Raw genomic sequence first — 27,155 nt, forward strand, 5'->3', positions numbered from 1 at the left:
CTTGGGTATTTCTCCAAAAATGAATGAAGTGAGCCTGGAACTTCCAAGAAAACAATTGGTGGTATTTTTTGGCAATGATAATATTTGTAGTTAGAAGTGAAAATTAGAATTTTAGATAACTTGTATCCATCACTTGTGACTTTAACAGCGTCCTGATACTTACATATGTTTCTGATGAGATTCATAGTGATATTAATGAATGTGACTTTTTGATATTGTGCTGATGTTTTGGAAGAACTATGGAGCTCAATATTTTCCAAACGACCAATACATGATGTTACAAAATCATGCTGTAGTAAACAGCTACTTAAAGTACAAGATAAACCAGTGGATTTTAATGTAAGAGTGTAAAAAGTCATTGACGTGGTTTCAAATTCCACACTGTCAGTAACTTCTAAGAAATTAGCACTCACCAAGTTTTGGTGGTATGTCAGAGAAAAATATCTACAATTATCTGAAAAGGCTACTAAAATATTCCTCCCTTCTTCCAGCTACATATCTGTGTGAGGCTTGATTTTCTTTCTGTATGTCTTTAACCAAAGCAACATATCACAACAGATGGAAAGCAGAAGCAGGTATGAGAATCCAGCTTGTCTTCTAGTAAGCCAGACATCGTAGAGGTTTGCAGAAATGTAACCTAATGCCACTCTTTTCACTAAAGTTTTTGTTTTGAAAAATATAATTATTTTTCATAAAAATGTGTTAACTTGTATTCATTATTGTTATTTATATAGGAATTAATAAATAAATATTTTAGAAATTCCACAGTTGTAAGGTGTAATGCAGTAAACATCAAGTCGTAACCCACATAAACAAAAGTTCTTTGGGGACTTCAATAATTTTAAGAGTATAAGGAGTCCTGATTCCAAAAAGCTTGAGAACCACACTGCCCTAGAAATAAAGAGAAAAAAGAACTTCTATGGGTGTTTTACTAGTCTCGAAATCCAATTGTAAATATTGGTACACTTCTCAAAAAATGAAGCCCACTTATCTCCAGGAACGGAGAGTTGGTTTTGTGTGTCCCAAGATTGGCTTCTCTGATGAGATTCCTTATGAGATGCAGAGAGGATGTATTATTCAGGGTTCTTCAGAGAAATAAATATTATTCATTCATTTATTTACTTATTTACTATAAGGATTGGCTCATCAGGGTATAGAGGCCAAGAAGTCCCATGACCTGCCAACTGTCAGACAGAGAACCAGGAAAGCCAAGAGTGTAGTTCAGTCCAAGTCAAAAGGCGTGAGAACTGGGGGCGGCTAATGGTGTAAGTCCTGGTCTGAGTCCAAAAGCCCCAAAACCAGGAGCTCCAGTGTCCAAGGTCAGGAGAAGAGGAGAGCTCAAGGAGAGAGGGTGAATTTGCCCTTCCTCCACCTTTTCTATTCGGGCCCACTGTGGATTAGACAATGCCCACCTTCACTGGTGAGAACAATCTTCTCTACTCAGCCCATAGATTCAGATGCTCATCTCTTCTGGAAACACCTTTACAAACACACCCAGAAATAATACCAGCTATCTGGGCATCCCTTAGCCCAGTCATATGGACACATAAAATGAACTGTCACAGAGGGCAAGTAGGATATTCACCAAGTGCTGTTGGTACAGGCTGTCCAGCCACGTGGAGAGGCTAGTTCCTCTGACCAGAGGGCCCAACCCTCTTCTGACCTCAGACCCCTTAGAACAATAAGACCAGCTCTCTCTCTTTCCCAGGGCCTGAGCTATTAGCCTCGAGAGTTAAAACAGGGACGCTCTTAACCCCCAAAGCCCTCCACGTCTGACATTTTAAATAATGAGTGCCTGTCCCAAGGCAGAGATATGGGTCTGCCATCTCTCCTGGCCTGGACCTCATGTGTTGTAAATCAGTATCTGGTGACGATGACCAGCCATCATGTACGGAGGGGGGGAGGCTTTTGCTGTCATCTGTACATGTGTTCTTAGGAGGCCAGGGCCTGGCTGGGATCTGCAAGTTTTTTCACAACTTGGATTAACCATGATTTCAAAAGTTGCGGATGGACAAGCTTGTGACCTGACAGAGAACCTGGCAGAGGTAACGTTTCTGGGCATTTTGGAGGTCTTCCATCCAAACTCTTGTGCTTGGGATCTTTCCCTTAAATTTCTCCCCCACAGCTCTTCATCTCAACACCATCTCGGAGTACAGGTGGTATTTAGATTTGGTAAGTTCCTGATCTCCAATCTCTATGATCTATGTTTCCCTCACCTTCCTGTCAGCTGTAATGATTGGATCACTCAGTCCCTCCTTATTTATTCCAAACTCGAACCCCAACTGAGTCTTAAGCTCCTGTCTCCCAAGCCTCATTTGCTGGTATTCTTAACATCTCTATCAGTGTAGCTTCCCTGGGCCTTGTTTTTTTATCTACATGGATGAAAAACTCCCCTAAGCGGCAGCTCCCACTTTCATGCATTTTTCCAACTGATTTTGTCTGGTCTCTTAATGTACTTCTTTGCTGCCTGACTCAGTCACCCTCTGACCTGCCTCAAATCATACTGCTCTCTTCTTGCAAGACCCCTCATGCCTTGTGGCTTCTCTCACGGCCCCTCTCTGGCTCTGATTCAGTGTCTCTACAATGTCTATCTTTCCCTTTCTTGATTCTGCTCCCCATCTTCTTCTCCCACTATGGGACCCCCACCCAGGGCATCTTGGTAAGGTTGTTTATCCAACTCACAGGTCAAGCAACTCCCTCTTTAGATTATAGCGCTGTGTGGCTACAAGAATTACCAAAACCAGAATGATAACAACACACCCCGATTCATGACTACCGGTGATCAGCAAATAAAATAGGAACAGAAACCTATCAAAAAGCTTTCTGTGGATTTCCCTATACTCTTTCCTCCATGATTCCTATCTCTGTGGTCTGTAGTCACACCAATCTGCCTCCATCCATTTTTTTTCCCCAGATTTTATGTAGTTAGATATCTCATGAGAGGAAAGACCAAGTTACCCTGAGCTCCAACTGTGTCTTCATGGTTATTGAGCAGTTGGCTATGCCTTTTCATTGGATTACAAGTCCTTTTATATAAAACAGCAAATGATAATGCCATGGGAATTAGCTATTGTATGCTCCCCCTCTTACATCACTTAATCTTGTACTTTAATATTTTTAATAAAGAGGGAAAAATAAAGCTTCAAATTAGAATCACAGAACTTTATGGTCAGAAGGTACCTTGCAGATCACTTAGTTTAGTCCTGGTATTTCACAGACGAAGAACTAGAGGGACTGAAACGTTGGGTGATTCTTCTAGCTGAGTTCTCACTAGTGACTGCTATTCCAGAAAATTAGAGCTCAAACATAGGATAATGTGAAGGTATATTTGTGCATCCTATTGGATTTAAGTAAACCTACCAGAACTTAGAAGCATTCGATTTAGCAACATACAAAATGAGAGAACTGAGTGCCTTTAAATATTGGACCTGGAAAACTCAGCATAGGTTTGATATTATTTTACTAGCTTCTGGAAGGTTCTTTTAAATATGAATAAAGGGTAGTTATGGGGACTACAAGAAACTTTTTTAAATTACAAAGAAAAATTCACAAATCGTAGAGATAGACTCCATTGAGAATATACTGTTGATAAAAAATTGGAAATCTTCAAAATAAAAGCAGAGGATAAGAAGTATTACACTTCTAAGCAGAAACATTGCAGACATTTCAAAATCAAATGTTTATACCTTCATGAAAAGAGTGCTTACGAAGCCCAACTTCAGATCCCATTCCAATGTTAGTCCGTGGTACACTTGGCCTTGGCTAACTGTCTTACAGAAGTCTTTCAGTGAGGGTCATAGGTATCTTGGAAGGAGGTCAGTGTACCAGTGCAAATCTATTACCCTAAAAGCAGAAACCATGAGTCACCACCCCAGCACCCTAACGGCAGGTCAAAGGGTCGCTTTCACATTGGAAGAACAGGTTCTCTTACAGCAGCAGCTTCTGAAACCTCATCCTCCCTCCACCGTTGCATTCAAGGACAATGGGGAAAGTGGAACTTCAGGACCAGAAAAATACCTACTAATTGCTCAAAACAACAGGAAGAAACAGAAAGCCTAAACCACAATACACACACTTGTCCTGGCATCTGAAGCTCAACTGGTTCAGCAAGTGTCCTCTCAGTAAACAGACTCTGGTGAATGGATTAACAAGTTCGTGTGGAGTTACACTCTGACGGAGGAGCTGCACCGGGACATTGTATTGTGGGAAAGCCAGGGACTCAGGGAACTGGCTGCCATACAGCTCCTGGCAAAGATGTCCTGAAAAACAGACTACAGGCATCGCAGGAATTACTGAATTTCCAAAGGTCATGCCTCTAGAAATTTGCACCCCAGGAGGTGCAAGCTCTGTTTGTGCCAGGTTGTTTGAGAGAAAGGTTAGGTTGTTGATGGCTTTTTTTTTTTTTTAACAGATTCCAACTCCTTGGAGAATTTGCTTCTTTGTAGGGTGTCCATGAGAAGATTTGTTGTGCATTTTGCATAATGTAAATATTCTGTCCAGCAGTATTTCTGTCTGAGATCAACACAGTGACATATGACGAGGTCTTTGACCCACTTCTTTTTTCACTTAATGGCTGGGGAAACTGAGGCACACCCAGTTAAGACCCTGCTCAAGGCCCCTTTCACCTGGGGCTATGGACATTATAATTCGATGACTAGTGTTCTCCTTCAGCCCCAGTTATCTCCCTCCATCAATCCAGCAGAAACCCGAGGAACAGATGGGCTAGGCATTATACCCTAGAAGCCAAGAGACTCCGGCTTTTTTTTTTTTTAATTGAAGTATAGTTGATTTACGATGTTGTGTTAATTTCTGCTGTACAGCAAAGTGACTCAGTTATACATATATATACATTATTTTTTATATTCTTTTCCATTATGGTTTATCCTAGGATATTGAATATAGTTCCCTGTGCTCTACAGGAGCACCTTGTTGTCCATCCATTCTATATGTAAGAGACTCTGGCTTTTTGTCTAGGAGAGAAGGGGTAAAACAGATGCCCTGGTACTCTCTCCAGGAAATGTTGCTTCCGGTTTCCTGAAAGACAAGTATGAGCTCCCACGTAGACATCCATTGTTACATTATTAAAGAGAGCAAAGTCATCTCTGCAAGTAACCAGAATGGAGACAAGCAGTGCCTTCACTGTGCCTTGTTGAGGTCGCACTGCGCTGGCTCTTCCACCTTTGCCTCCTGCATTCTCCTCCCTCCCTGCCCTATTCTGAGCCCTAGGAACTGACCTCTAGTGACTGCATCAGCCAAGCTCTCTGGCTGGCTTGATGTACAGCTGGGCCAACCAACAGGAGGTACTTGTGGGAGGGAAAAGAGTATGAGGGCAGAGGGGTAGGGATATTTCTTCGTTCCCCCTCCCTGCTTTGATGCTTTGTCTCTGGCTGTGACTCTGTCCCTCCATGAATACAGCTTCTGAGCATAGCTCAGACATCACCGGACTTGGGATACACTATTTCCTCCCCTTGTTTTTTCAGCCTTAGATGTGGTAATGGCTTTCCATCATTGCCAGTCTCCGGATGCCTCATCAGTCCTCATTTATTCCCATGACCTCACCCACACCCCAATAAGTAGTCCCTTGGTTAAGGGCTCTTCATTTGAATCATCTGAGGTGAATTTTGCTCACGGCCCAAACGTAGACTGATCCAAGCTCCTTTCATTCATTCGCCAAATATTTAATGAGCGCTTCTCTGTGCCAGACGCTGAACAAGCCACCGGGAATGCCATAGTGAGCAAACAGAGATATTATCCGTGACAGTGTAGAGTTTGCAGAACTCCAGGGCTTATTTTAGTTAACACTTCTTTGTTATTTCCCATGAAACTAGGAGGAGTTTTTTTTCCCTTTAAAGTATAGAAATTCTCCAGGCCAGCCAAGAACTCTGAGAACAGGGAACAAAGCTATGTGAGAGGTAATAATAAGCCTTGACCCAATATTAGACACATAATTAGTAAATGCTATGGACTGAATTTTGTCTGTCTGAAGTTCCTATGTTGAAGCCCTAACACACAATGTGATGATATTGGGAGATGGTGCCTTTAGGAGGTAATTAGGTTTATATAAGTTCAGGAGGGTGGGGTACTCATGATGGGATTAGTGCCCTTATAAGAAGAGACACCAAAAAGCTCTCATTTTCTCTCTCTGTCTCTCTCTCTCTCCTTCTTAGGAAAGGCCATGTGAGGACACAACAAGATGACAGACTTCTGCAAGCCAGGAAGAGAGTCCTCACCAGAACCTGAGCATGCTGGCATCCTCATCTCAGACTTCCCAGCCTCAAGAACTGTGAGAAAATAAACTGTTATTGAAGTCACCCGGTGTATGGTATGTTGTTATGGCCATCTCAGCTGACTAATATAGTAGATGGAAAAAAAAAAAAAAAAAAAAGAAAGAAAGCAGAATCAGTTGCCCAAAGAAAAGTCTTTTGCCCTCACGCTCTAGGACCATCTCAGTTCCACTCTCTGAATAAATTTGGGGTGACCTAAACAAAACTGCCAAGTGGGTGATGTTTTTCTCCAGGACCCATTCCTTACATCTTCTGTCTTTTCTCCCACCCCCACTTCTACATATTTGGTGCCCATTTACCCTCTCAGCAGTGCTGCTCCCTTTAGCACCCAGGAGTACCGATTGCACTGCCCACCAAACCTACCCTCTACTTTTTTTGTTTTTTTGGCCACCCAATGAGCATTCCAGATCTTAGATCCCTGACCAGGGATTGAACCTGTGCCCCCTGCAGTGGAAGCACAGAGTCCTAACCACTGGACTGCCAGAGAAGTCCCAAAACCTGCCTTCCCCTGACAGGTGGAGCCCATAGTCTTTCCTCATTCAAAATATACCTGCTCCTTTTTTCCCCCACCTCCCAAGGTGTCTTCATGTTTTTATTCCCCCCAAAATGATAGCCAATGGAATAATGAGAGCTGTTCATTTTTTTCTTTTTTACTGTCTGCATGATTAAAATATATTGTCATAATTAAAGATTTTTTTGAATTTAAAATTTAAAAATTTTGAACAGTTAAGTATATTAGCTACTCTATGCCAGTGTCTTCAGCAGTACAAATAGCTTTTACTTGTGTTTTTTCCAATAGGGATACACATAAAGTAGTCTGAAAGTACAAGATAGCACAGAATAAACGTCTGTCTTTCTGGAATGCTCCTTTCACTCAAATATTTGTTGGCGGAGAGTTATGTAATTTAACTTTTAAATAATTTAAAGCATACTTTTATTAAGATATATTTGGATATACCAGGTGCCTTGGTTTTTCTCCTGGAAAGTGGGGGTAATGACAGCATTGTCCTTACCCTAGGACATTGGGATTTAAATGAATCCAGTGTGTGAAGCCCTAAGCACAGTAACTGTTCCTGATGGCACAGACTATGCTATGAGGTCCAAACTCTAAGTGCATTTTAAGTGAAAATGCAAGGTCTCAAAGAAATGTTTCCCGGAAACCTCTTCAGGCTCTATCCCTAGATTCCCGGAGGATGAGTTTTCGTTTTCTTTGGCTACTAGTGGAAAAGTTTGAATATATTACCTCTGCTTTCTAGACTCCCCATGCTTTATCCCAGAGCAGCAACTTTAATAGCAGGAATTTTAGGCATTGTGGCATTCATTCAGTTATAAATTTCACTTATAAAACATTTATTGAGGAAAAAAAATTTATTGAGGTTTTCAATAAAAGATTTGATTTGTTTTAAACCAACCTATTCTCCCTCTTCCACCCCCATCGTTGTGCCCAAAACAAAATAAATGACCCAGTATTATTTGGCATTCATCTGACATAAATCATAACCCACATTGGATTACTTACAAGTCTACGTTATAGTCCTATGGAAAAAGTATATTTCTGAATGAGGACTACCCTTTCCCTTTTAACACTTCTCTTTGTCTAAAACAGGTAGGCAAACAAAATCTAAAAATATAATATCAAAAATAAAATTTATTTTATAAACCTGGACTTTCTCTGAATTCAGAGAAGGAATGTTATACCAGAAAACCTTCCCAAACCCAAACAAAACAAAGCCCACATATACAAAGTTTGATAATGTTTAACCAAGTCTTAGGTTGGAATCTTATTCTTGAAAGAACTAAGGTCACAAGACAAGTCCAGTTGTCTCCATGTGCTTTGAATGAATGAATGCTTTTAATTATACACTATTTCAAGTACCTGTGTCACTCTATTAGTTACAAAGCATTCAACTCGCCACAAAACATATGCAATAATTAATAATAATAACATTGAATGCAGAGTAATGGCTAATATCATCCTAGGCCACCTATGCTTTGGGTATACAGTATGATAAAGGAACCATGGTCCCTGCTGTCATGAAACAAATATAATGACAAGTTACTGTCCTTTTAATAAAAAAGCTCTAATGGTAACACCTTAGGTTTTAATCCAGTTACTTTTGTTTAAAAATCAACAAAACAGGGCTTCCCTGGTGGCGCAGTGGTTGAGAGTCCGCCTGCCGATGCAGGGGACACGGGTTCGTGCCCCGGTCCGGGAAGATCCCACATGCCGCGGAGCGGCTGGGCCCGTGAGCCATGGCCGCTGAGCCTGCGCATCTGGAGCCTGTGCTCCGCAACGGGAGAAGCCACAACAGTGAGAGGCCCGCGTACCGCAAAAAAAAAAAAAAAAAAAAAAAAAAAAATCAACAAAAGAAAATAATTGAATGTATGAACCTCAGGAAAAATGATAAATGTGATAAAATCTCTTATTTCAGATGCTTTGGTCAAAGAGCTTGTATCTTATTGAAAGTTCTTTAAGTACATAAATCACCTAAATTCACAGTCCATTTATAATTGAGAGGTTGTCTAAATGAACAGCAGGGTCTGGGAGTGGGGAGTGGGTTGCACACAGTTGAACAGAGCAGTGAGGCCACCTCCTGTTTCTCCACTCCAGGGACTGTGGACCCTTTCTCACATGTCTTCACATCTTTTAAGAGAAGCAGGAAATCTAAATTTTGTTGTGAAATCTCTAAGCAGGGGGACATAGATACCAAACAAATTACATCGTAGGTCAAATCTGTGAATCACCAGTTTTCAATCTCCCCTTTATACATACATAACTCTCAATAAATCATTGCAGCTCATACATTGTTCTTATCTTATGTACATCAGACCAAAAAATAAATAAGGCCCTCAAATACCATGGTGGATCACAGATTTATACACTCTCCACATGGGGAGTGGGTTAGCACTCACCTAGCCTAACTTCTGATTTGATCATCCCAAATAATGAGGAAGACTCTATCTAACTGGACAAAACTCACTGTGAGATAGTTCTTTTGTAGAGTCAGTCAAAATCTAGCATTTCGCTCACACTCATTAGGATGGTTATTATCAAACAAACAAAATAATAAGTAATGGTGAGGAAGTGGAGAAATTGGAACTCTGGTGTGAACGTGCAGCCACTGTGAAAAACAATATGGCGGTTCCTCAGATAATTAAATATAGAATTGGCATTTGATCCAGCAATCCCACTCCTGGGTACATACCCCGAACAATTGAAAGCAGAGACTCAGCTATTTGTACACACAGGTTCATAGCAACATTATTCACAGTGGCCAAAAAGTGGAAACAATCCAAATTTCCCCTGATGGTTAAATGGCAGTGTATACATACAAATGGCATATTACTCAGCCTTAAAGAGGAAGGACACTCTGACACATGCTACAACATGGAAGAACCTTAAAGACATTATGCTAAGTGAAATAAGCCTGACACAAAGGGGTATATATCGTATGCTTCTCCTCATATGGGATTCCTAGAGTAATCAATTCATAGATACAGAAAACAGAATAGTGAATGCCAGGGATTGTGGGGAGGATATTGTTTCCTGGGTACAGCCTTTCAATTTGGGAGGATGAAAAATTTCTGGAGATGGATCATGGACGATATGCACAACAATGTGAATGTACTTAATGCCACTGAACGGTACACCTAAAATCGGTTACGATGGTAAATTTTATGTTGTATACATTTTACTACAGTAAAAAATGTGAAAAGAAACCTAGCATTTCCACTCTCTGTTCTTTCTTCTGCTCTCTGAAGCCATACTGCACAGGTCTGCCCTTTTACATGACTATTCTCCAAATATTGGCAGAAAGCGGCCCTGGTTCTTCCCAGATTCCCTTTTTACATCTTTGCTACTTTCCCCTGGAGCCCTTCCAGTCTCTCTGGGCCCTGCACCCAGGCCAGAACCTAGTGCGTGTGTAAAAGGTGGAGCGGGGAGGGGACGGGGGGCAGGAAGATTACCACCCCTGATCTATTGCAGTCTCTGGGAGGCTGCCTCTGAATATATGACTCAAGTGATTTAGGTTTTATTTCATTTTCTTTTGGGCCTTGGAAGTTGGCTCACTTATTTGCAGATGCTGGCTAACCTCGAAGGGAAGAAGCAGAGAAAAGGAGACATCCAGGACTGTTATTCCCTGATCAGACATTTTCAAAGCCCATGTATAAGCAATACTTTAATTTGTTTCTGAATTCTGGGACTGCAGCTTGGATGGATTTGCATTTTCACTGCAAATTAACTTGCAGTTGAAAAAGGCCCCAAAGGGGGCTTTCTGGGTCATCCGTGGACTTTGCTTTCTAGAAGCTGTGTCCATCAGCGACCAGATGAGCCTCCAAGAGGAGGGACACTGAAAGATGCCACAACAAAATTTGTTTTTTCCTCTACACCTTGCCACCCCCTTTCCTGGCACTTTCAGTACTGAAAGATAAAGGCAGTCTTGCAAGTTTAAAAGTTGAAATTTCCAACAGGCCTCCTCCTCCCCTTCGGTCTCAATAAATCCAATTGTCATCCTTCCTGTAAAACCCTCCCTAACCCTAGAATACAGCGACTTTTAAAATATTATTTCTAATTTGCTATTTGCCCATCCAGCAGAATGTAATAAAAAGTGACTTTCTAAAGACGCTCTGACAAAATCCGTGAGCCCTTTTGACCTCACAGACTTTAAGGCATCTCAATGTATTTCCTTCTAAGAAGAAAGGCGGAAAAAAGGCTTCCTCGCTCACCCACAGCCCGCTTTGCAAAGGACCTTGAAAGGTCTGGGGGATGCTGGGAGTTCCCAGCTGGCCAGCTCAGGCTCCGGTTCCACTAGGTCATGTTCAATGTGAGTGTGCACACGAGAGAAGGGAGGTGACCTCAATTGTCTCAACAGGATGTAGGACAGCACAGGGGCGAGGCAGCAAGTGGCCCAGGCCTTCGCTATGAAGAGCTTTAAATATCACTGGTATTAGTAAATGAGCAGCTACAAGCAGTGTCATAAACTTTATGGGTTCACAACACACAGTGACAAGTCCTTCTTGAAATATTGGTTGTGGCTGAGGGATTCCTGAATGTGCTGGGTACGGACACAACACAGATGAGCCAGCAAGAAAGGTCATTTGTCTCTCAGCCAAAGTCCATCCCTGGGCAGAGGCATTATTACTTCTTATTATTCACTCTAATGACAGCAAGACGCGTCTTTATGGCATTTGAATATTGCAAAGTACTTCAACGTCATTCTAAGTTATTCTACCCCACGATGAAGCCGGTACAAGGGCAGAAGGAAAATACCAAGCTTAGACGTAGCAGAGGCTGATCTCAAGATTCAGGTGGAGCTGGTAGCCCACAAGAAGTCGTTGGTGAAAAGTTAAAAAGTCAATGAGAGCAGCTTGCTTGAAATGGCCAGAAATGTTCAATGTTGCAATTGCAGACTTCAACAAAGTGTCAAAAATTTGAGCGTTGGGGTTTTTGCTTTGCCTCTCCTTTCCCTTTTAGCCATACACTCTGCAACTCCCAACTTCAAGCCAGGACTCGAAACTCTCCCTGCCTATTGACTTAACCTACCTCTCTGAACTCACTTCTGGTCCCCCTCCCTCCGCTCAGACATGTCTGGTCACATAGTCTTGCTTCTCTTCCAACAAGCCCAGCTCTTTCCTTCTTCAGGGCCTAAGGTTGCATCATGACTTTTGTGGGCACGTTCTTCCATTAAAAAAATTCAGATTATATTTTATGACTGTGTTGGTAGAAGGATGAATGTATAATGTTATACATTAAAATAGTTCCTTTGATCTGAAAGTTTATTTTTTCCTTCTGATTTTAAAAGGAATTAAGACATTTTCACGGGCCCCTAAAAGTATTGTGTCCCTGTGTCTACCGGGTCTGATGGAGAAGTCATCCTTGTCAAGGTCTTTGCATTTGCTGTTCCCTCTGCTTGAAATGCTGTTCCTCTGGACAGTCACACAGCATATAACCTCAGTTGCATTCATGTTTCTGCAAAAATGACATTTTTTCAGAGAGGCTTTCTCTCATCACCTCATCTAGAACAGACCCCACACCTCAGCTTCTGCCAATCATCTCCATGCTTCAACTCTGCTCTACTTTTCTTATAAGCATCTGACAACATATTAGATATTTATTTATGTTTTACTTGTTTGTGGTCTGTATCCCCCACTAGAATGTAAATTGTGTGACGCTAGGTATTCTGTTCCCAGGGCCTAGCACCATGCCAGGCACACAGGCAATGCCCAGAAATATTTGTCTATGTTGAATGAATTTGTGCCTTCTTGATTTCAAACACTTTGTCATCCAATACAGAAAGAAAATTAATAGTGAGCATGAAAGGAGAAGGAAAAGGCTTTCTTGATCAAATATCCAACCTTACAGAAGATCTTAGAAAGCTGGACACGTGCTGGGATCGCCCAGCTCTTCCACGCAGGCCCTCTGCTCTGGGCTCTCCATAGCCTTGTACATTTCCCTCTTCCGATCACACCACCTTGTTCTGTAATTATGCATGGTTGCTGAAGCTGAGGTTTTCATCCTTCATGCCGCCTCCTCCTCCCCTCCTCCCCCTCCTGCTCTCCTTCCTCTTCTTCTTCTTCTTCTCCTTCTCCTCCTTCTCCTTCCTCTTCTTCCTCTTCCTCTTCCCCTTCTCCTCCTTCTCCTCCTCCTTATTCAATTGCATTTTATTGTGGTAAAAATACTTAACATGAGATCTACCCTCAATGAATTTTCAAGTGTATAATACAGTATTATTAACTATAAGTGCAATGTTGTACAGCAGGTTTCTAGAACTTATTCATCTTTCTTAACTGAAAATTTATGCCCATGGATTAGTCATTCCCCATTTCTGTCCTTCCTCCACTCCCAGATTCTAGCAACCACCATTCCACCATCTATACATTTGCCTATTTTAGACCCTCATATAAGTAGAATCATGCAATATTTGTCCTTCTGTGACTGGTTTATTTCACTCAGCATAACAACCTCAAGGTTCATCTGTGTTGTTGCATATTGCAGAATTTCCTTCTCTCTGTTTTTCTTTTTTTTTTTTTTTGGGCCACACCATTTGGTTTGTGGGATCTTAGTTCCCTGACCAGGGATTGAACCCAGCCACGGCAGTGAAAGCACTAAGACCTAACCACTGGACTGCCAGGGAATTCCCCAGAATTTCTTTCTTCTTTTAAGACTGAATAATATTCCATTGCATGTGTATACACACTTGCTTTATCCATTCATCTGTTGATGGGCATTTAGTTTGCTCCCATGTCTTGGCTATTATAAATCACACTGCAATGAACATGAGTGTGTACAAATACTTCTCTGAGATATTATTTTCAATTCTTTTGGATATATACCTAGAAGTGGGGTTGCTGGATCATATGGTAGTTCTATTTTTAATTTCGTGAGGAAATGCCATACTATTTGCCATTCTGGCAACACCATTTTGCAATCCCACCACCAGTTTTCAGGGGTTCCAGTTTCTCTACATCCTTGCCAACACTTGTCATCTTTTGCTTTTTTTTGAAAATAGCCCTCTTGAAAGGTGTGAGATGATAGCTCATGGTGGTTTGGATTTGCATTTCCCAGATAATTAATGACAATGAGAGTCTTTACATGTATCTGCTGGCCATTTTTACGTCTTTTTGGAGAAGTGTCTGTTTAAGTATTTAGTTTATTTTTTATCTGGGCTATTGGTTTTTTTGCTCCTGAGTTGTAGGAATTCTTTATATATTTTGGACATTAATCCCTTTCGGACAGTTGGAAAATATTTTCTCTCATTCCATTGGTTGCTTTTTCACTTTGTTGCTTGCTCCCTTTGCTGGGCACCTTATGACTTCTTCTTCTTCTCAGTACTCAATTTATTGAGTACTGAGCACTCAATAAATTGTTGCTGAATTAAAAGTGAATGAACACAAAAGAGAGAAAGATACAGAAGATTCTGTAAAAGTGTAAAGAGCTTATGCTTGCTTATGCTTATGCTGTAACATTAGATTGCACAGAATTTAATGAAGATGGCTTCAACAAAATGGGGACATTTGTTGGCGGATGCGAGAATCATTTAGTGTGCAAAAAAAAGAGAGCTTATAAATATCACAGATATCTAGAAACAGGTCTCTGGAATGATGCTCAGAGTAGCAGGTATGACTCTTATGGTTGCAAAATTCTCTCTTAAGGAAAAAGGAGACCTAGTGGTTCTTTGAAAAGTCCGAGGATAGGTTTACTTCAGGCTTCCTGGATTCTGATGTCTGCCAGCTCACTGGGCTGTGCTGCTGTCTTTTCCCAGCCCCTCCTCCTACTGGAGTGGTTTCATGGCAGCCTCCAGATTGCAGTAAAATGGAGGCACTGCTCCAACCTTTTTGTCCTCTCAAATCCAGCATGGGAAGTAGGAGGGGCTCTTTCTCAGAAGTTATCCCCCAGGTCTCACTGTATTTCATTGCCTTTGGTTTGGCCATTTACTTACCTTTGGCCAATCACAGTGCCTTGGAGGAGTGTGCTGATGTCCTTAGGCCTGGGTCACCTTGTGGAGTGACCCGTGGTGTGGGGGAGGGTGGTAGGAGTGCCCCTGGAGCCACAGGGAGCAGGGATGAGTGCACTGGGGCTCCCCAAACCGCAGTTACAGGAAGTAGGGTGTATGGACGCTGAGTGGCCAAAAAACAAATGTCCACTACTCTTGGCTCCAGAAAGAAAGTGTAATGGATTGGTTTGGCATCAAAGGTCAGGACTTGAACTAAGAAGTTGCAGGGAAGTATTCGAAGTATTGGAATCCCCTGGGACAATGAGAAAAGATCATTAGCAATTGTGGAGGAAAAGTAGATTCCCTTCCTCACATTTCCTGCACCCTGTTATATAAACAATTCTTATGATCTAAGGAATGAAGAGGTAGAGGTTCCTTTTACTGAAACATTTCACACACACACACACACACACACACACACACACACACACACACACAAGACATTAATTTTGTTTTAACCCAGCTTCGACCTTGAGACTTGGGTGTGGGTGTGAATGGGGAGTGAATTACCTTTCTTCTTGGAAGGGAAGGAATCTTTCCCCGGGGAAAGCTGCTGTATTGACCCGAGTAGGTGGTTTTTCTATAGCTGCTTCTTACCGGATTATCTTAAGTAAGTCATATCCATGCCTTAGAGAGGTTGGGTCAATGCCAGATAACTTTCTGCCTAGACTTCAGTGTTAGGCAAGAGAGTTTGGTAGATGTCTTATTTTATTTATTTTTTTGAAATTAAAATATAGTTGTTCCAGGTGTACAGCAAAGTGATTCAGTTTTACCTGTCTATCTTTTTTCAGATTCTTTTCCTTTATAGGTTATTATAAATATTGAATACAGTTTCCTGTGCTATACCATAGGACCTTATTGTTTATCTATTTTATATATAGTAGTGTGTATATGTTAATCCTAAACTCCTAATTTATCCCTCCCTCCCTTTCCCCTTTGGTAACTGGAAGTTTGTTTTCTATGTCTGTGGGTCTATTTCCGTTTTATATATAAGGTCATTTGTATCATTTTTTTTTTTAGATTCCACATATGAGTGATAGCATATGGTATTTGTCTTTCTCTGTCTGACTTACTTCACTTAGTATGATAATCTCTAAATCCATCTGTGTTGCTGCAAATGGCATATTTCATTTCTTTTTATGGCTGAGTAATATTCCATTGTATATATGTACCACATCTTCCTTATCCATTCAGACGTCTTATTTTATTACGTCTTATTTAGTAAAGAGAGGAGACAGATGTTCACCTAGGCCCCCTCGTAACCACAGCCCACTCACACAAGCAAACCTGCCTTCTTCCAGTTTTATGGCGCTGGAACTAGAGGGGCAAGAATGTTCATGTTTCTGGGAAGTACGTCGGATCATAGGCTGCACAGAATTGAGAGGTCCACTCACCTCTCCACCTGCTCTAAGGCAGAAGGCCACTGAAGACCAGATTGAGCAGATAGACGTGCCCATGTTCTTCTCTTCAACACTGTGAATCGTTGTTCCCACTGAATAACAAGTTCTATTGAACCATAATTGATGTATTTTGCCTCTTAGGAGGAGAAAGAAAAACACAAAACAAAATAAATAAGAAAATATTTAATTCAATTCAGATTGCAACCACCCTATTTCCTTGCCGTCCTCTTTTTTTCCTAATGAAAAAGAAAAGTGTACTTTCTGTTCCAAAGTTAAAATATTGTAAAAGCAGCAAAAACTAAAAATCAGTAAGTGTGTTCCTTTTAGAGAGTGGGGTGGGGGTAAGGTGCCAGGTTAGGAGTTGTGCTTTCTGCTGACCTATGTTATAGAGTAAGAGAGCCGAGTGTGTGTAAAATACTTGGTAATCCTTGGGCTCAGGTGTGTAACCCAAACAAACAAACGAACCCGTAAACCTCTGAAATAACACGGTGTTAGTTCTGTTTTGTTTTGGCCAACAAAAATGTCGCAGAATGTCTTACTTCTTATACCTCCTTCCTTTACTTAAAAGAGAGAGAGCGAGCGAGCATGGTTGCACCACACGGCATGCAGGATCTTCCTTCCCCGACCAGGGATTGAACCTGTGCCCCCTACAGTGGAAGCTGAGAGTCCTAACTACTGGACCGCCAAGGAAGTCCCCCAGGATGTAAAATCTTGACACCAATCTGGATCAGATAACATCCACCATCTCTCCCCCCTTGAGTGGATGAATGCAAGCAAGAGCAATAGTTCCATCTTACTTGCTAATGTTCAACTTCTTCCCTCCTGGTATCCCTCTCATATCGCCCTAGACAACACTCTCCCAGCAAATCTCTATTCCCACCTCCATTAGCAGGATTTCAGTACTACTGTTTACCCAACGGCATCTTTCTGCCATCTGCCTTTTGCCATGGGGAATCCCTCTATTATGTTTACATTTTTAATTTGGTCCCTTATTCATCAATGCAACCAAAACCTGGGTCTCTGTCATGATGCAATTCTCTTACTAAATTTCTCCAGCTGAAGCCACTCTTCTTGCTCATGGGCTGAGAAGAGGGGATCCCCTCCCTGAACTCTGCTAATTGCACTCAGTTCCACTGCTTTCTTTTCTGAAGTCTACCATTCACTTATGCCAGCCTCTCTCCATCCTTTCTGCCATCATGTCTCATCTTAGAGAAAGCTTCCTTCTTCCCCAGTGACTTCAGATCTGTGTTCCATGGAATACCAACATCCATTGGCACTCTGGTATTCGCGTTAATGAAGACAAAACCCTTCAGGCTCTTGACCTCTTAGGCTCTGGGGATGATAATCTCCACTCAGCCACTGATGTGGTCTCACCTTAACCTTGGACTTCATTGTCATGTAGGATGTTCCTTTCTAAGCCTTCATGATAGCTAGCCTCCAAAAATGGCTCCCAATAAGCTTCTCTTCCCCGTAGGTTCAGGCTGACTTACACATCAAGAAGTATAATTTAGTTCTCCTTCCCTGGAATCTGAGGTGGCATTGAAACTCATTTTGGTAAATAGAGTGTGGCCGAGGAGACAGCGGCATCTTCTAAACCCAGGCCTTAAGACACCTGGCAGCTCTTACTTCCTCCCTTCAGGGAATCAGCAAGAAGTCTGATTACTCTGAGACAACTATGTTGTGGGGGAGCTCAAGCTAGCTATGTGAGAGCCCATGTGGAGAGAGAGAGGCTGGGCCAGTCCCCAGCTGTTCCAGCCATCCCAGCTGAGGCTCCAGACATGTTGGTGAAGAAACCACCGTGGACACTTCCCCAACCCAAATTGCGGAAGCGTGAGAAATGATATACCGTTATGGTTAAAGCCACTAAAGTGGGGGATGTGCTAAAAAAACAAATTCAGTGGAGTAAATTTTAAGGATTGAGTTGGGTTTTTTGTGCACAATTCATGACTTGGGCAACACCCCATCTAGCAAGTAGAGAGGAGCTCCAAAGGGTTACAGAAAAGGAGAGGTTTTTAAAGGCAACACAAAGAAGTCCTAAACAAAAAAGATAATTTCAGGCTTAGGTAACTTACCTACAGGGAACAGAAGGGGACTATGTGGCAGATGACCTCATCCTCCTTTGGGGGCTGGAGAATGCTATGTGACAGATTACTTCATTGGTGCTGACCAGAAAATTCCTGACTGAGCAGTAAGACAGCATTTCTGGGGGGAGGTTGAAGTTTCAGTTAGGTTAGGTATGAAGCCCCAGTTTGGTGGCATGGCCGAGCATGACTGACTCCATTTTGGGCCTTTGGTTTTCTCTTTTTTTTTGCAGTACGCGGGCCTCTCACTGTTGTGGCCTCTCTCACGGAACACAGGCTCCGGATGTGCAGGCTCAGCGGCCATGGCTCACGGGCTCAGCTGCTCCGTGGCATGTGGGATCTTCCCGGACCGGGGCACGAACCCGTGTCCCCTGCATCAGCAGGCAGACTCTCAACCACTGCGCCACCAGGGAAGCCCTGGTTTTCTTTTTAAGGAGTGATTTGTTATGTAGCAATAGACAACCCACACCATCTTGAATTGTGAAATTTCTCTCTAGTCATATTCTAACCCCCCAACTCTCCCTCAGTTTCATTCCTACGGAACATCTCAACCGCCAGTCCTTAGAGTCCTTCCTGAAACTCTATGACACTGTTGTGGCTCCAACGTATCTCTCCTTTTCCCTCATCAACACATTTCTTGAAAGAGTTGTCTGTTTCCTGACATTATTTCCTCATCACATACTCCCTTTTTGTTTCAATCTTTCAAAAATACTTACTGAGCACCTACTACACACACTCTTTTAGGGATATAACAGCGAATAAAATAGATAGTATCTCTGCGCAGCCCTTATGAAGATTACATTCCTGAAGAGGGAGTCACAAGGAGACAGAAAATAAAAACAATGAAAAAAAGAAAACGTATAATGACAGGTGGTGACTTGCGCTTTGGAAGAAAAGCAGAGTTAAGGCAGAGAGGTCAGGAGTTTGCCTCTGTGAGCCCTGAGTCTGTCTCCTCAGCTCAGTGTTTTGCTTGGGTTTCCCGCCAGAACCAGGGTCCAGTAAATATCTCCGGGCAGAAAGCTCGGGCTCCATTGGGCTTACTCCTCCTAGGGATGACAGTTGCCCAGTGTCCAGCTGATGTTGATTCATACGTTTCATCCAGTTTTCTAGTTGTTTATGGTGGGAGGGCTAGTCTGGTGACCACTTACCCCTTCATGCTCAAAAGTGGAAGTCTTGTGGCTTAAATTTTAGAGGATGGCTCTGACTGTTGTTCTCACTACCTGCTATTTTCTGCCCTGGCTGTGCTGGTTGAATCACTTTCTCATCAGCTCTAGCCACCAAATCCAGTGGGCTCCTCTTAGGCCTCATCCTTTCATTAGCGTTTGATTCTACTGGTCACCCTCCCCTTCCTGAAATCCTCTTTTCTTGTGGCTGTCGTAATGCTCAGTTATTTTTGTTTTGGCTTTTGTTTTTACAGTGACACTCCACTTCACGTGCTCATTTGAATACATACCAACTTCCCCCCTTGACTGCAAGCCCCTTGCAGCAGAGACACGGAATGTTCATTTTTGTGTACCAGGGCTAGTGTAGTACTCTTGACTCCAGCAGGGCTCTCAAGGAATGTTTATTGAGTGAATCTGAAACCTAGTCATAAAAGACAGTGTATAAGAAACATTGTCGGTCTGAGGGGCACAGAGCCAGTTAGAGCTTTCTCAGAGTGGCTAACCTTCCCTGTAGGCCCAAGTGTCAAACTCTCAGTGCTAAAACTGGGCAAACCAGGGTGATGGGTCCTCCTAGCACTTCCCAACCTTGTCAAGTCATGGCACGTGGAAAATGGTTATCTTTTTAAAGCATCCTGGAGTTGATGGGTGAGACCAGCCTTGGCAGGAGATGGCCTGGGGACTCTCAGCTTCTCAGGTTTGCAGGGCCCCTGGGAGGGTCACAGGGACCTACCAGCTGAGCAAGGAAAGCGTGTGTGCCCTCAACAGGCGGATAGCCCTGCTAATAGCAATTTCAAGGAGGAGGCGGCTGGCTGGCAGGATGGGGCTGAAATTGGAAGGCTTCCATTAGAGTCCTTACTCAGCCACTCATCACTTGTGAGTGTGGGCAAGTCCCCTTACCTCTCAGAGATTTAAAAGTGGGAAAACAATAATACCTATTTTTTTAGATTGTAAGGATTCAAAGGAAATTTTGTACACAAGAGCATTTTGTATACTAAAAATTCCATACCGATGTTATTTCTTATTGTTGCCTCTATTACAGAATATGAATTTCTAGAGGGAAAGGAGCTAGTGGAAAGGACAGAGCCACAGAGAAAGTCTTCAGAATCAAGGGGGACGGGTGATACTGGAACACAGGAAAGGGCACCATCTTTCCTGAGATGGGGGAAAAAAGAAGAGAGGAAAACATACGGAGGTGGGGCACATTAATGGGGGGCCGTTTAAATCTAACCACTTTGAAGTTCTCAGGAAAGTTAAAAAAAAGTGTTGTTTGTTCAAACTTAGGTGATACTGGGAACTGAAGGTCCCTGAAGAGGGTTTGCAAGGACTTCATTTTTTTCTTTTTTTTTTTTTCCGACGCGAGGCATGTGGAATCCTAGTTCACCAACCAGGGGTCGAACCCGTGTCCCCGGTAATGGAAGCACGTCTTAACCACTGGACCACCAGGGAAGTCCCCTGGAATGACTTCGTTTTATTAACCCACGTGTGATGGTGGGTGGCAGAGGAGGGAACTGGGGCTGTTTGTGGGGTAGGTAGAAAAGGGAGACCCCCGCAGGCCTTCACATGTGGGCGGAGCAGGGAGCAGAGCCTGGGAAGAAAAGCCATGGACCGAACATAATCATCTTATTTTCTCTACTTTCGTTCATTTCCTCAACTTTCTCATGTCCCTTCTTTTTCCCTCCACTGACCATAATAGAGGCAGTTTTAAAGACATTAGTCTTATGACTTGTATTTATTGAACTCACTATTCCTTTAAAAGCTTGGAAGTTGAATGCTTTGTCTTCCTCTCTCTCAGAAAAAGAAATTAATAGTGATAGTGTTTTCATTTCCATGCAGCCAGTAATGATTTTTTTTTAGTGGATCCTTTATTACTCTTGTAGGGAAAAAAAAATCTCTCTTTTGACCATCTTTCCCTAGATGCTAAGGGCATACAATGGTTAGATCCTCCCAAAGGTCATCTGCCTTGTAGTCTTTCCTGTAGCCAGTGCTATCCTAGGAAGAGGAAGGTTTAGGTTCAACAGCTGTTAAGCACCACTGTCCCAACTCTGAGTACACTTTGAGTGGTTGTGATGATTCTCATAAATACTAGATTTCCTAAAACTATTGCTTTGGTCCTCATGCTGTAATTTCATTTGTCCCTATTCTCATGACCATGACTGCACCATTTATTTATTACGAATACCTTCACACAAGCACACTTTCTCATACGGTTTCTGGAACAATCAGGACCGCATCGCTGTCTTTGGCCTCCAACAAGCAAAGGATTAACCCTCTGCCATCTCTCTGTTTATTGAAGTCTAAGCCTAGAGATCATTTCTGAAGTTGAGTTTACTTATTTGGCTTTGCTGTTTGAAGTTAATTTATGACATGGCCCAACTAACTTATCTCCTTACCAGCCCACAGTGGTTTAATTTTGCAAAGTGGCAAGGGAATAGTATGTAAGTACAGAATGGTCTTAGGCTTTCAAGTGCTATATTTATCTTTCTTCCTATGGCTTTAAATATCAACCATCAAGTCAATAAGCCACTATTTGGCATTATTATTCAATATGCAAATGTGTCTCCAATGAAATGGGCATTTCGATGGCCATAGATTAAGTCAAGCTACTGGGTTATTTGTTGAATTCCACATTTACACAGAAAATCAGTTCAAGACATTAATTGTATGGAGTTTCAAAATACCCAAATTCAGATATTTGCATAAGTCTATTCAGTTTAATCCATGACTCTCTATCAAGATCATATTCCATAGGAATCTCATTTGGTATCAAAATGAATGACTGTCAGAAAGTTAGACTAAACTTTTCTCATTGCAGTGCATTTAGTCTACCATAATACAGACAGTTTTAAAACTTTCTCCTAAGAATTTGAAGATTCATAAAAAAATTTGTAACAACTTTGCCTCCTCTTCCCATTATTGTTTGGTGCAATCTTCCAATGTCCAAGTGAGCCTCCTGCTTTTGTGGAGCAATTGGAAGTCCTATTTGCTGTTTTGCTCTCCATCCCAATTCCTGCCATCAGCATGGGTTACGTCACTGACCAGGTGAGGATCCATTAAACACCCTACCTCACAACTCCTTAATCTCTTGTAGGCCAGTGACCTTGGTCTCTCTCTCCCCAAATTTTTACCAAGACCATCTTCTGGACTTCGTTAGCGTCAAGGATCACCCCATCTCTGAAACACCACTGTTTTCTTTTTAGACTACAATCTCCTATTCTTTCAGCTCTAGTTCTCATTCTATACCTTGCAAGGCTCTTTTCTCAGTCTAACTCACTAATGCCACTTTCTCTATTTCTTACCATGCTACTGAAAAAAGAGGATATTGATTGTAAAATACATCATCATTTTACAACCACTAGAGAAAATAACGATGCCAATTAAACAACAGCACAGTGAGTTCTTACGGCTTAGAAAAATTTTTAATATTTATCGAAAGAGCTTTTCTAGACTTAGGCATAGTTTTTATTATGTATCACTCTCGTGCATCTATTAGTAAGGGAACTTGACTACAATAGTGTCTGAATTTTCTGAATCACTTTTCAAAGCAGAGTCACTGATACCTATGGTTTGCCACACAAAATCTTCCTCTGTGTTATCCCCAGCATTGGTGATGTAGCAATTTTTAAGAGAGAGAGAGTGCCACTATTGTCTCTGTATTTTTTTCCAAGACGATGACAGCCACTCTGCAAGTTTCGATGCTGACATATTATTGATCTTACCAGAAAGTATCAATGGAAGGTTTTTTGACAATTCTAAGGGCTTGTATTTCTTCCTCAAATGGTCTTCAAATGATTTGTTGACTGAAATGTCAAGGAGATGCCATGTCCTGTCATGACACCAGAAATAACAATCATATCATTACTTTGTAGCAAGCTTCTCTTTAACTGTTAATATACAAGTCCATGAAATGCATCAAAAGCTAATTATTGGGTGGGTTATGTGAGGTTCATGGAGGGCTATTCCAGATGACATTTAGTGATTTCTACTTTCTTTCCCTGTGCCCTGGGGGGAATCTCTTTTGGCCCAGGGAAATCCCCTTCCCTTAACTTTGAGAGGACCTCTTCTGTCTGTGAATTCCTTTCCCCTTTAAGCTAAGCCTGTAATTTATATTCCTCTTTTTCTTTCTCTTCCCTTCCCCTCTGTTCCTTTCTTTTCTATGCTCTTCTTTTCTCTTCCTTTGTTTTCCTGAACAATTTGGTCCTAAAGCTGTTAGGTGGGGCAGAACAAGGTAGGTGTCTGAACCTAAGGTAGGGGGTGTGTGTGTGCCCCAGAATGGGCTACAGGAGCCTGAGCAGGGTACTCATGGGGGCAGCCTGCAGCCAGTGTCATAGACTGAGCCAGGTGAGGAGGGCACCCGTGCAGGGGAGGGGACAATAGGAGAGCTGGGGTTTGGGTTACACATGGTAGACTGACCAAAGGTAACCAGAGAGCCAGGTTTTTTACTTTTGGATAATGGACTTACAGATGTGGAAAAGGAGAAAATTAGAAGGAACCCAGTGCCATTACACTGGAATCAGCAGTTTCAATATGTGTCAAAAAATGTGAATAGATTAACAAAGTAGAGATACAGGGAATTCCCTGGTGGTCCAGTGGTTAGGACTCAGAACTCTCACTGCCGTGGCGTGGGTTCAATCCCTGGTCAGGGAACTAAGATCCCACAAGTCACGCGGTGAGGCCAAAAATAAATAAAATTAAATTAAATTAAATGTAGAGATACAAATGTGTGTGAGAATGTATATATGTTTGTGTGTGTGTGTGTAGACGGATATGCACGATGCACAAATATATTCCCTAGTTCTGTACACTGAGAGGACCTAGAACACTCCAATAATATGAGCACATCCAGCTCCCAGGATGTAGCTTCTAAATATTATTCTCCACAAAAAGGGACCAAGGATCCTTAGAGAAATGACTGATTTCAGGGCTGGTAGGGAAAGTACAAGATGAGTCTGGGATATCTTAATTTATGCCAGAAATCAAGGAGGTGTTTCAAGAATGACACATCCTTGTCCAAAAGATACAGAAATTAGCCTGAAGGGGCTGCCACTGGCCAAATCTGAGATGGTTTAAGCACATCCATAAATAATAACAGTAATGGATTATAACCAACTGGGTAAAGAAATCATGAATCCATTCTGATATAAACTAATGAATGAAGAAATTGAAAGTTTGATGAGAAATAGCAGGTGTACTTATTCATTACACAGGGGAAAAGAGTAACTTTAAAGTGAAGAAAACTGACAGATACCACCTTAATCAAGCGATCAAAGCAAACAACACCAGTAATGGGATAAACTGAAATCATGTACCACCTGATAAGAGGCAATAAGAGGAAGGTAACATCACAGTGATCTTCCCGCCAAAGACGCATAACCTGAATCTAATCACGAGGGAATAACAGACAAACCCAAATTGTGGGACATACAGCAAAATAACTAACCTGGAATCTTCAAAAGAGTCAAGGACAAGAAGTCCAGGAAAGAATGAGGCCCAGTTCCAGGCTGAAGGATGCCTGACAACTAAATGTAGCCCAGGATTCTGGACAGGATTCTTTTGCTAAAAACGATTGACGGGACATTTGGCAAAACTTTGCTGAGAGTGGAGGAATAGATGGTAGTAGTGTTGCAAGTTAATTTCCTATTTTTGTGGTTATCCTCTGCTTATGTGCGAGAATGTTCCTGTTTGTAGGCAATACCTACTAAAGAATTATGTATTCTTTACATAAGGTGATGGGGCATCAGATCAGCCCCTTAGACATAATTAGTAGGGTTAAAGGGGTAAAAGGATTTTTTCATTTGTACTGTAATTACAGCTTTTCTATATGTTTGGGAAGTTTCAAAATTAAAACAATAAAGAGAGAGAAAGAAAAATATTGCCACCTGCTTCAACCCCAGGTATTTAAAATTGTGTTTATCTCAAATAGAAATGACCACTCTTCCAGTTTGTTCCTTTCCTCAATTCTCAATTTTGGTTATGGGTATTTTTACCTAAGTGTTTACTAAAGCTGGGAACTTTGGAATCATTCCTAATGTCTCCTTCTCTCTCACTCCCACATCCAAGCTTTATCTCTTCTGCCTCGGAAATACCCCTCAATTTGAACTGATCTTTTCCACCCCCATTACCACTACCTTGGCCTCCTTCTTTGTCCCTGACATCACCCACCAGTCTTCCTGCTTCCAGCCTCTCTTTTCCACAGCCCTGCTGGCAATGATCGTACTAAAAGGGAATCTTTTCATGTCATCCCACTGCTTAGAAACATCATCTTGCTGGCAAGCGCTTTCCGGATAAAACCTAACATTAGTAGAGTAGTTTTCCAAGCCTTTGTCAATCCCAACCAACCACAGTCATCTTCTCTCCTATCCCTCCTGAAACACTGCCGCCAGCTACCCATACTTCTGTACCTTCTCTAGACATACCTGCCCATCCTTGACTTTGTGTTTTTATGGATGTTGTCCCACTCCCTAAAATGCTTCCTGTGCCACCTTTAAAGTAGGGGACATGAATTGGAAGGCCCACACACTGAACCTGGCCCCCAGAATATTTTGTCTGTCTCCCCACTAAAAGGGGGAACGCGCATCCATTAGGTGGGGAACTTCGTCTGCAGCTCATCACGAAGCCATCCCGTGGACTTCGCACCTTCACCTGAGTTGGATCTTTCAACACTCATCTCTTTTGAAGCCCTTCCTGACTTCTCCCTCTTCAAGCCTCCGTTCATCACCCGAAAATAGCACTAATCACATCATCCTGAGGTTTCTGCTGCGTGTTGCTCAATTCTATGGGCGTCTCAGCAAGAACTGTGGCACCAACCTAAATTCTACAGAGGGAAGTCTACACAGATATTGGGAAACACTAGATAGGGGTTCAGAAGTGATTTGCTCCTTACCTGGAACATTGAGGAATTCCAAAGGTATAATACGGAACATCCCAGATCATACATCTTTTAGAGGAAACTTCCAGAGGGAAGACTACTTTGAAAATTTCTTTCATCTTCTTTGGGAAAGTGGTGATCCTAAACATTTGGCCTGGATGGCAGATTTTGCCTAATTATGCCTTTTGGTGAGTTGTGAAGGAGAATGTGAGCTTTTTCTTAATTTTGGTGTTGGCTAATTCCATTTCTGTTTCAGGTCTGCTGGCCTTTGGACAGAGAGAAAGCAGATGAAGAAGCATTATCTCTGTATATGATTATCCCCATCCGGCGGGGCAGCAAACATATTTCTGTTACAATAATTAAAAAGCCTTTTTGGTTATCTGAGTCAATATCAAACTTTGGCTCCCATAGAAATGAGCAAAAGGATTTGCATGATTCCACCAATCCTATGTGAATGTTTATTTTTTGCTAATTTTTTTGGAGTTGAATTATGTTCTCTCACAACACATTTTTAGAGGGTTTGAGAAATTAACAAGCACAACAAGCAGACGGATAGAAATGCAGAAACGACAAAAGTACTCACCACGTGTATTCCCTGGATGCATTCATAGTTCTGTTTGCTCCCATCAGAAATTAGAACTCATAAAAGCCAGCCACCAGCACAGGGATGGCAAACAGATGCCAGACACATGTGGTTCCCTTTAAGAACCGTCTTCTGTGGGGTGTTCTCTGTGCTTCTGACAGTCCTATCTGTGTGTCCAATTCTCAGATTCCTTAGACGAAAGCAGGCTCTTTTCCTTCCTGCAGTGGGTAAGAGGGAGATGGGCTGAAAAGAGGAAGGGGGCGTGAGAGGCTGCGGCTTTTGTAGTC

The sequence above is a fragment of the Lagenorhynchus albirostris genome, chromosome 4 (assembly GCF_949774975.1).
Source record: "Lagenorhynchus albirostris chromosome 4, mLagAlb1.1, whole genome shotgun sequence".
NCBI classification, from domain to species: domain Eukaryota; kingdom Metazoa; phylum Chordata; class Mammalia; order Artiodactyla; family Delphinidae; genus Lagenorhynchus; species Lagenorhynchus albirostris.